Consider the following 11490-nt stretch of genomic DNA (forward strand, 5'->3'; position numbering starts at 1 on the left):
ATATTCTATGATAATTTTACAACACATTGTTTTTCTTTTATTTGTGTGTAGAGTTCTGGGAGTATGAGGCATGCTTTCAGAAAATGTGTGTAAACTAATGAGAAAAAACTGCAATAAGATAACAAGCTCACCTGGCTCATTAGATTTATTTGTTATCTTACTTAATACAGCTACTAGATGTTTAGAAAAAATGAGGTGGTTTTAATGTTATGGTGGATCCATGTAGTGTAGCCTATGGGCCTATGTGGGTCATTTCTGGGATTGGGTGCCATTTGTACCTCAAAACCTTTTGAAAATGAAATACTGTTATTAAACTTTTTCATGTTTTATTTTGAAAGGGATATGTTATTCTTTTTAATTAATTTTGGTCAAGCTCAGGCATACAGTTTGTAGCATTTATTCAAACATTTTTATGAAGTCTCTGACATAGGATGTCCACCCTGTTACTGTTTGAAAGACTTATGGTTTAAAATGATGTACAAAACATTAATTATCTGAGAGCCAATATGTCCCTTTTTTGCTTTAAAGTATTTTTATTTATTCTTAATAAAAAAAAAATATATATATATATATATTTTTTTTTTTTTACTTGTGTATGAAAAACACAAAAGTCCCTTCCAGAACAACAAATGAGTATTTCAAACTTTGATTTTAAAGTGTCTAAAGTCGCTTCTTCTGATATTTTCATTTAGCTACTTAGTATCTGATTTTATACAAGTTAGTTCCGACCTCACAATCTGATTGGTTGAGAAGTGATCTAGCTGTGATGATATTCGTGATAACATCACGGCCTTCTCACACTAAACCTGTATCACTCCGCCAACGCGTTGCCGAGTAACGGTGTATATACAGAGGACAACCGTGGCAGCGTTAGCTTAGCACAGCACGCTCGCCCGCAGCGCTGACTCGTCTTTTGTGGAAAAAAGGGAAAGAAAATCGCTTGGCTAATGCCGTCTAACAGCCAGAACGCTAACCAGCCAGGCTAGGCTAAGCTAAGTTAATGCTGAGATGAAAAGCAAGCTACGCTAACCTAACCACAGTCCAGCTGGCTAGCTAAAACCAACACCACCCAACAAAACAAGCAAAAATTTCTTTAAAATGCTTTCACCTGAAGACGACTCCACGGAGCAGGAGAGGAGAGTATCAGCGTCATTTCACGGTCCTACTGTAACCCGTATGTCAGTTCTAATACAGTGAGAAAAGCAATTCACTGAAATTAAGAACCTGGCCCTTTAAGAGAAGGCTGTTTCTGCCGTATTTTGTTAAGTATTGGTCGCCATAGTAACTCGCGCCATTTACGACGGCATGAGCCCATTTTAATGTATAGCGTGAGAGCGGAGAGTCTCAGAATACGACTTTGTGCTGCAGAAGCTGGTCGCTAAAAGTTGAGCTCCGAAGCAGCTGCATTTACTAGCAGCTAAATATCTTCTTGCTGTACTGAAGCCCTCCATTTGCCTCTCGTACATGCTTAACTTCTCTTATTATGATGGACTGTGGACTGCACTGAAGAACGGGTGCAGGAGGACTGAGAACCGTAACAAGCGCCGGACTTCAACACTGTGTCAGAGTGAGGGAATCTAATTTTGGCTATTCTTACTGGACTGCAGGTGGGGCCAGAGATCTCAGAACAGTTTCTTTTTATGGGTACCCATAGTTTTTTTTTTGTGCGCACTTATTTTTTTCCTTGGAGAGACAATTTTTTTTTTGAGAGAGAGAGACTTTTTTTTTCTTCTTCTTCTCTGAACTAAATGGACAAGCTCCATACCTACTAGAATACATACTCGTTAAAGGACTGAAACTGTGCTAATTTGATTTTAAATGTGACTGAAGTGTTTTCTGGACCATTTCAATAGAGTGAAGTTCAAGAGTTTAAGTTTATTTACACTCTAATTCAAGAGAACATTTGTTATATACATTTATTATATATTATATATATTTTTTTCCTCTGGTCATTGTTTTGTTTAATACGGAAGTGAGGTGTATAAGGAATTTTTTTATTATTATTATTTTATAACAGCAGAAAAGAGTTCAAGAAATTTTAAATATATATATATATATATATATATATATATATATATATATATATATATATATATATATATATATATTTTTTTTTTTTTTTTTTTGAACATAGGATAGTATACAGCTATCGGAACCCTGAAATAAACATTCCTTCTTTCCAGTATTTCACATTACTGGTATTTCATTACTTGGTTACATAGGGGGAAAAAATGGCGCCCGAACAGGGACTGGAGCGTACTTTTACTGCTTGAAATAAGACACCATTTTTTAAAAAGTGCTTAGTGAAAGTATAAGGGTTTTTCATCATCACATGTACAAAGCCATGGATTTGTGTGCAAAATATGATTTTGACCCTGAGTACACTGTCATCTTAAAAAGAGTAGATCACAAAGTTACCTTAGCTGACGTGCAAAGAGCATTTGATACTCTTGACAGTGTAGTAAACATACAGCATCTAGATGGCACATTGGCAGACAGTATTCTGTGCCAGTTTGAGGAGAGTATTACTCCACTTCTTTTAGATAAAGAGCAGTCTCATGATGGATCGGGTCCCTGTTGGCAGGTAGTTCAGCTAGATGAGTATAGCCCCACTACTGTTACAGAAGAGCCCCCACCTGATGTTACTAATGCTAAAGCTCTAGTGCGAGTAATTGATGACATGACCATCAGCTTTAAAGACCAGTTAGATGAGCTGGCTAAAATCTACAATGTCAGTCCTGTAGCTTTAAATCGCCATGCTTTAGGTCAGCTTAGTGGGAGCAGTCAACAAAACCCAGTTACTTCTACACCAGCCTGTAAGGGTGCAGAATCCCCTACTTCAGTAACCTTCGGGGCTATGGACACTACGGAGATGGATGCAAGTACTGATCAAGCGCACACCTCAAGCACATCCACAGCTTTCCCTGTTCCTACAGATGTGCAGCGTTTAGTAGTAGAGCATGTTGTCAAGCTTGGTCCAGAAGTGCGAGCTCCAACGCCTCGGAAATTAAGGGTATTCTCTGGCGCCCTGCCCAAACCCCCTAATGAGGTAGCCTTTAACATATGGCGATTACATACTAAACAAGTCTTGAGTGATGCCAGTCTTTCTGAAAGTCAACAACGTCAAATAATACTGGACAGTCTGCTCTCCCCTGCACTGAATGTAGCATTGTGCATTGGCGAAAATGCAGCCCCTAGAGCCTACTTTCAAGAGTTGGAGAATGTCTATGGGAGTGTTACAGGAGGGGAGGAGTTATATATTCAGTTTTTAGAGACACATCAAAACCAGGGAGAAAAGGCATCTGACTATCTACGCAGACTTCATTCCCTTCTACAAGATGTAGAGCGTGAGGGTCTTGCAGGTGGAAATGCTGATGAGCAGCTATTGAAGCAGTTCATAAGGGGCTGCTGGGATGATGTGCTGATCGCCACAATGCATTTAAAAGAGGCATTGGCTGACTCTGCTAAGAAATGTATGACCTTTTCAGAACTTTTTCTAAAAATCCGAACTCATGAACAGGACAGTCTCCTAAAAGAAGCCAGAAGGAAGCGACACCTAAATTCCAGTAGCACCAAAGTTCAAACCCGGACACACATGACTTCTGATGTAAGGACCGCCGCTAATTCTCGTACTCAAGAGCAGCTGGAGGAGAGGATCAAACAGTTAGAGGCTGAGGTGGCCAAGACCAAGTTCCCCCAGAAAACTCAAAAGTTGAGAAATATGTCCTTTGCTCCTCAGGTAGCTTCTAAAAATGTAACACTGTCAAACCCTCCAAAACCGGTGGAAAAACACCCCAGAGTAAGAAAATTCTGCTTTAAGTGTGGAGAGGATTCCCACATTCTACAGCAATGCCCCAATCCAGTAAATGCTATCTTGGTACAACAGAAGCTGTGCGAGAGACATCAGGGAAGGCAGCTACTGCAGCAAGCAGCTCGGACCTCAAGTTCAGCTTTAAACTAGAGGGAGCTCCTGTCGTGGAACAGACAGGAGCTCATGAAACAAGTTCCACAAGTTCAAGGCCCTGTATGTCCAAAGCTCAATGCACAAAGTATTTTGAAGCCAACAAAATGCCTAGTGGGTTAGTTGGGGACTCATGTGAAAGCACTACATGGCTTGATGGGGTTCAGTGTAGCTGTCTGATAGACACTGGATCACAAGTGTCCATTATAGCCCAGTCTTTCTACTTGGAACATCTTTCACACAGAGATCTGTACTCCATTGGAGACTTACTTCAGATAGAAGGAGCAGCAGGTCAAATAGTGCCCTATTTAGGCTACATAGAAGTCGACATTCGCTTTCCTAAAAATGTCTGTGGCACTGGTCAAACATTTAATATCCTGGCTCTAGTCAGTCCTGACCAGTCATACAACGAAAGGGTGCCATTGCTAGTTGGTACAAATGTCCTTCGACAACTCATCTCTGACTGCAAAAAGAAGGGTGGCTCACAGTTTTTCAATTCTTTGCCACTGCATGCTAATTGGGCAGCGGTATATTCTGAATGCTGTATGCAGCCACAATCCCAACCTTTGAGGGCTAATGCACTACGCGTGAAGCTGAGTAGCAAGACCCCAGTGCGAGTAAAGAAAAATCAAGTATGCGTGCTTAAAGGGATCTGTCGTGGAAAATGCAGTGGACAAACATTTAAAGCTGTTATAGAAGAGCCACAAGACTGCCATGTACCTGGAGGGCTGCTAGTTCATGACCAGATTGTGGAACTGAAGCCAGAATCCCACAGCAAGTTTAAAATTACTGTGAGGAACACCTCCTGTCGTGACGTCATGCTTTCCCCAAAGTGTGTCATTGCAGAATGTTCGCCCATTGATTGGGCTGTGCCTTTGTCTCTTACCGCTTCCGACAGCCCTGAATCCATTCCCAAGCATGTAGCTTATTCCTTCCTTGGCTTTCCTGCAAAGCAAACTAGCTCCACATCTGACACTGATCTGCAGCTTGACTTTGGTTCTAGCCCTATTGCTTCAGAGTATAAAGAGCATATTTTAGAACGAATCAAGAAAGAAGTGTCTCATGCCTTCTCCAAACATGACCTTGACATTGGAAGTGTGTCTGGCGTCACTCATCATATAGAGTTGGAACCCCACGTCCCATTTAAGGAGCGAACGAGACGGGTCTGTCCTGCTGATTTCGAGGACTTAAGGCGTCACTTGCAAGAGTTGCTGGCTTGTGGTATCATAGAAGAATCTAACAGCCCCTATGCATCAGCCATAGTTCTTGTCCGTAAGAAGAATGGCGATCTTAGAATGGTTGTGGACTATCGCAAGCTAAACAATCTAACTAAAAAAGATGCTTATCCCTTACCTCGCATCGAAGAGACCTTTTGCCTTCTTGCAGGATCCAAATGGTTCACTGTTCTCGATCTCAAAAGTGGTTATTACCAGCTGGAGGTAGAGCCAACTGACCGCCCCAAAACTGCGTTCACTACTCCCTTTGGAAACTGGCAGTTTCGCAGGCTTCCGCAAGGCCTGACCAACTCCCCAGCCACCTTTCAGAGAACGATGGAGAAAGTAACTTCAGGACTGAATCTTCAAGAAGTTATTGCATTTCTTGATGATTTAATTATATTCTCAGACACTCTAGAAGAACACGAAGAAAGATTGATGCGAGTGCTAAAAAGAATTGCAGACTTTGGACTAAAGTTGTCTCCAGCTAAATGTAAATTTTTCCAGACTTCAGTAAAATACCTTGGGCATGTCATCTCTGCTGAAGGAATCCAGCCTGATCCAGACAAGGTCTTGGCTGTCAAAAATTGGCCTGTTCCAACCACGGTTAAAGAACTAAGGTCATTTCTGGGTTTCTCTGGGTATTATAGAAGATTTGTCTGTGACTATGCCAAGATTGTTAGGCCTTTAAATGATCTCTTAAAAGGAGAGTTTTCAACAAGAAGAAAAGGTTTAAAATATGGGCACCAAACAAGGTCCAAATCACTGACTGACATGTGGAGCGAAGAATGTCAAGTCGCTTTTAGGAACATTGTTGACAAGTTAACTTCCACACCTGTCCTGGGCTTCGCAGATTGGAGACTCCCATATGTACTCCATACAGATGCCAGCATGACTGGTTTAGGGGCAGCCCTATATCAGGTCCAAGAAGGCAAGACTAGAGTTGTGGCTTATGCAAGTCGGGGTCTGACGAAATGTGAAAAAAACTACCCAGCCCACAAGCTGGATTTCCTAGCTCTTAAATGGGCTATTAGTGAGAAATTTCATGATTACTTGTACGGTGCAAATTTTAAAGTTCTCACTGATAATAACCCCTTGACATATGTCCTCACCAGTGCCAAACTTGATGCTACTAGCAACAGATGGCTTGCTGCTATCTCCATGTATGACTTTGACATACACTACAAGTCTGGAAAACAGAATGTAGACGCAGATGGTCTCTCAAGGATTCCACAGGTACCCCCAACTGAAGATGAGGAGTCTGTGGAGTTGAATAGCAGAATAACAAGACTATTAGAACGTGCCCATTGCTCACACGGGGACGATGATAGTTTTGGTGCAGAAGCAATAAAAACAATATGCATGAGACATAACGTAATGGCCATGTGCAACACAGCAGAAGAAGGCCAAGGAGAGGATGAAACAGAGATACTGGCTGTAGAGACACTTCTGGTAAAGGATGCAGTTCCGGATGACTTTGAGGTGCCGGAGCCATGGCCTGGGCAGGAAGCACTCCCAGGGATGACCACTGACGACTGGTATCAGCTACAAAGGGAGGACAGAAACTTGTCTGTTGTGATTGAATTGATGGAGAGTGCAGGACCTTTAAACCCTCTAAATAGACACCAATCACCTGAAGTAAGTCTCCTTCTGAGAGAACGAGCTAAACTGATACTTCAGCAGGGAGTTCTTTACCGCAAAAGCACAAGTCGAAGAGGTGAACCATTTTACCAACTCGTCTTACCTTCCAGTCATAGGCAGAGAGCTTTTGAGGGCATCCACGATGAAACAGGTCACATGGGAATTGAGAGGACAGTGGAGCTAGCCAGAGCTAGATTTTATTGGCCAAATATGACTAAGTACATTGAGGAGAAATGTAAGCACTGTGAGCGATGCTTAAGACGCAAAGCCAGACCACAAAAAGCAGCACAATTGGTAAACATCCGAACCAGTCAGCCTTTGGAGTTAGTCTGTATAGACTTCTTGACCTTGGAACCTGACTCAAAAGATATTAGAAACATTTTAGTTGTAACTGACAGCTTCAGACAGCAAAGACTGTGGCCTCAGTACTGTGGGAGAACTTTATAAGCCATTATGGTTTCCCTCGTCGCATCCACAGTGATCAGGGTGCGAACTTTGAATCTGAAGTGGTATCTGAACTTTGTAAGATCTCTGGGGTAAAATCTAGGACTACATCATATCACCCTAGAGGCAACCCTGTAGAAAGATTTAATAGGACTTTGTTGGACCTATTAGGGACTTTAAATGACAAGAAGAAAGAACACTGGCGGAAGTATGTGCGTCCATTGGTGCATGCGTACAACTGCACCCGCAATGATGTAACAGGAGAAGCACCTTTCCTTTTGATGTTTGGGAGAGAACCTCGTCTCCCTATTGATCTCTGTTTTGGAATCAATCCAGGAGGTTCCAAACGCCAAATACACTTTCAATATGTGCGGGATTTAAAGAACAGGCTTAAACAAGCCTACCATCTTGCCTCTGAGAAAGCAGAAAAAAGGCTAAAGCTAAATAAAGAGAGAAGGGATGCAAAAGTGGCCACATCTGTAATTGAGGTGGGCGATAGGGTTCTTGTGCGCAATGTGGGACTGCGAAGAAAACACAAGATAGCAGACAGATGGGAACCGACAGTATACACTGTAGTAAAGAAGCCTGATGAAACTTGCCAATTTATGTAGTAAAACCCGAAGATGTTGATGGGCGTGAAAGAGTGCTGCATCGCAACCTATTGCTTCCATGTTGATTCTTGCCTGTTGACTTGGGAGTTGAGGGACAAGCTGAGCAAAAGCAGCAGTCAGTAATTGGAGCATCTCACCACTCTCAAGAAATGTCCCAAGGAGAAGAATTAGAAGAACATATTCCTCCACTCTATGTGGATTTGTCTTTGGAAGAATGTTCCTCAAGTGATTCACAGACTCCACTTAATCCTAAAGCTCCTGAATTTGTTCTAGCTTCACCAGGACAGAGAGAAGAACAAGATGTGTTGGAAAGAACTGAGTTGAGTGACGAGATGATGGAAGTTGAGGGTACTGACACAATGACTTTTGCAGAAGAAAGTCCAGTTGCAACAAGTAGGCCACGTAGGGCTAGAATACCACCTGCGTACCTGGCAGACTATGATGTGGGGTATCAAGCCAGCTGTAAACAGCAAACAGTAACCTCTACCACTCCAGAGGTCATGCTCTGTAAATTATTGATCTCTTTTCAGCAACAATTTAGAAAGTATAATACAACTTATTAGCAGTAAATCTGACGAGGACGTCAGAATCTAAGCAGGGGAGGATGTAACCCGTATGTCAGTTCTAATACAGTGAGAAAAGCAATTCACTGAAATTAAGAACCTGGGCCTTTAAGAGAAGGCTGTTTCTGTCGTATTTTGTTAAGTATTGGTCGCCATAGTAACTCGCGCCATTTATGACGGCATGAGCCCATTTTAATGTATAGCGTGAGAGCGGAGAGTCTCAGAATACGACTTTGTGCTGCAGAAGCTGGTCGCTAAAAGTTGAGCTCCGAAGCAGCTGCATTTACTAGCAGCTAAATATCTTCTTGCTGTACTGAAGCCCTCCATTTGCCTCTCGTACATGCTTAACTTCTCTTATTATGATAGACTGTGGACTGCACTGAGGACTGAGAACCGTAACAAGCGCCGGACTTCAACACTGTGTCAGAGTGAGGGAATCTAATTTTGGCTATTCTTACTGGACTGCAGGTGGGGCCAGAGATCTCAGAACAGTTTCTTTTTATGGGTACCCATAGTTTTTTTTTTGTGCGCACTTATTTTTTTCCTTGGAGAGACAATTTTTTTTTTTGAGAGAGAGAGACTTTTTTTTTCTTCTTCTTCTCTGAACTAAATGGACAAGCTCCATACCTACTAGAATACATACTCGTTAAAGGACTGAAACTGTGCTAATTTGATTTTAAATGTGACTGAAGTGTTTTCTGGACCATTTCAATAGAGTGAAGTTCAAGAGTTTAAGTTTATTTACACTCTAATTCAAGAGAACATTTGTGGTGTATCAAAGATCACATTATTATATTATATATATATATATATATATTTTTTTTTTCCTCTGGTCATTGTTTTGTTTAATACGGAAGTGAGGTGTATAAGGAATTATTTTTAATTTTTTTTATTATTATTTTATAACAGCAGAAAAGTACGTTCCAGTTCAAGAAATTTTAAATATATATATATATATATATATATATATATATATATATATATATATATATATATATATATATATATATATATTTTTTTTTTTTTTTTTTTTTTTTTTTTTTGAACATACGATAGTATACAGCTATCGGAACCCTGAAATAAACATTTTTCAAGTATTTCACATTACTGGTATTTCATTACTTGGTTACACTACCGTTTACCATCTTCACTTATTCCCAATTTTGATTTAAAGCAAACTTTCGTGGTGTAAGTCTGTTTGAACCATACAGCATTTTGTAGTTAAGTTTCAGTTCTGTTACAGTTGTGTTGGAACTACTTTTTGGCGGACGGCACAGTCCATATTAAAGCATATTCATTCTGAATTTCTTAAAGTTCTTTGATTTATTTTCTTTATTCATTTTGTAAAAATAAACTGTTGTATAAAAGCGTCATAGACGCTGACAGTGACATCACGTGCAGGCCGATAATTAAGCAATAGAACACGAGAGGGAGTGTGTTATCACGAATAACATCACGGCTGTGATCCGGTCGTAGCCGTGATGTTATTCGTGATAACACACTCCCTCTCGTGTTCTATTGCTTAAGTATCGGCCTGCACGTGACGTCACTGTCAGCGTCTATGACGTCACGGAACTGTAGTCATTAATATCGGTGGCGCGCGCTCTGTGCGTTAGAGCGGAGGCAGCAGCGAGACTAGCAGCAGCAGCAGGAGAAAGCGCTTGTTATCTAAGGAGTTATAAAAGAGATGGTGCCCTTTTTCATAATTTTGCCGACTTGGGAAACAGGTCCATTTTACCCTGACAAAGAAAACTCCAGTGTGGAGTTCTACTTCCGAGGGGGCTGCATGAAAGTGTACGATGGCCTGAAGAAGAAGCTGAGGAAAGTGCAGAGGAAGGTCAGTGGTGAATGGGATGAGCTGATGTGGCAGAGAACAATTAAGCTGCACCCTGTTACTCAGACGGCCTCTAAAGTGAAGAAGAGGCTGGATGAGATAAGGAGCCCGCCCTATCAGCCGATGTATGATTAGGGCTGCTGAAGCTGGAGGTGAAGCTCGAGAGGTGCTGCAGAACTCTCCGCTCCCTCTCAGAGCCTCATCTCCCTGACTGAAGCGGCTCCGACAACCTTTCTCACTCAAACCTACAAGAAAAAAAACTAAATAACAGTTAAAAAAACAACGTTATAATAAAAGTATAATATATAAATATATATATATATATGCAGTATAATATATATATATATATATATTATACTGCACTGTAGTGTAGTGTATTGTGCTACACAATATTGTGCTGCACCGCGGTGTAGAAGAAGAGTCTGGATGAGATCAGCGGATGTATGAACAGGACTCCTGAAGCTGGAGGTGAAGCTCGAGAGGTGCAGCAGAGGTGCGCTCTACAAGCGTTTCTGCTCTGCTTTTTTCTATTTCTTTCCTTTCTGTTTTCTCTCTGTTATCTCTTTTACATGTGTGGAGATGCCCTGTTCCTGTTGTTCCCATCCTGGCTCTCCATAGCTCTGTAATTTGTGCCCATCAAATTTATATTCATAAATTAGTACCTTTTATTTTACCTAAAGTTCACATTAATTCTCTGTACTGTTGTTTTGTTCTGTTATTTGTTTGTTATTTGATTGTACTGAGCGGGTCAACCCGAGTAGGATGGGTTCCTCTGACTGAGTCTTGGTTCCTTCCAAGGTTTCTTCCTCTTAAAGGGATTGGCATCTCTGTGGTGCTGCTCATAAGAGGCGTGGACCTGTTTTTCCATGTGAAGCTGCTTTGTGACAACCTTTGTTGTAAAAAGCGCTATAAAAATAAAATTGAATTTAATTGAATTTTCCACTCTAACCTACCAGAAAAAAACATTATAATATATATATACATATATTATACTGCACTGTAGTGCATTATACACAATATTGTGCTGCACTGCGGTGTATTGTGCTGCACAATGTTGTGCTAACATTTCTAATGTCATGTGGGAATGTTTTCTACTCATGTTAGGAAAATTATTACTGTGAGTTTGTTAACATTAAGACAACTCTGTTAATGTTACTTTATTGCTTATTGTCTCATATGTAAACCTTATGTACTGAAGGACATAATAAATGAACAGACCAAC

Source organism: Astyanax mexicanus, chromosome 16, assembly GCF_023375975.1.
Source record: "Astyanax mexicanus isolate ESR-SI-001 chromosome 16, AstMex3_surface, whole genome shotgun sequence".
In the NCBI taxonomy this organism is placed as follows: Eukaryota; Metazoa; Chordata; class Actinopteri; order Characiformes; family Acestrorhamphidae; genus Astyanax; species Astyanax mexicanus.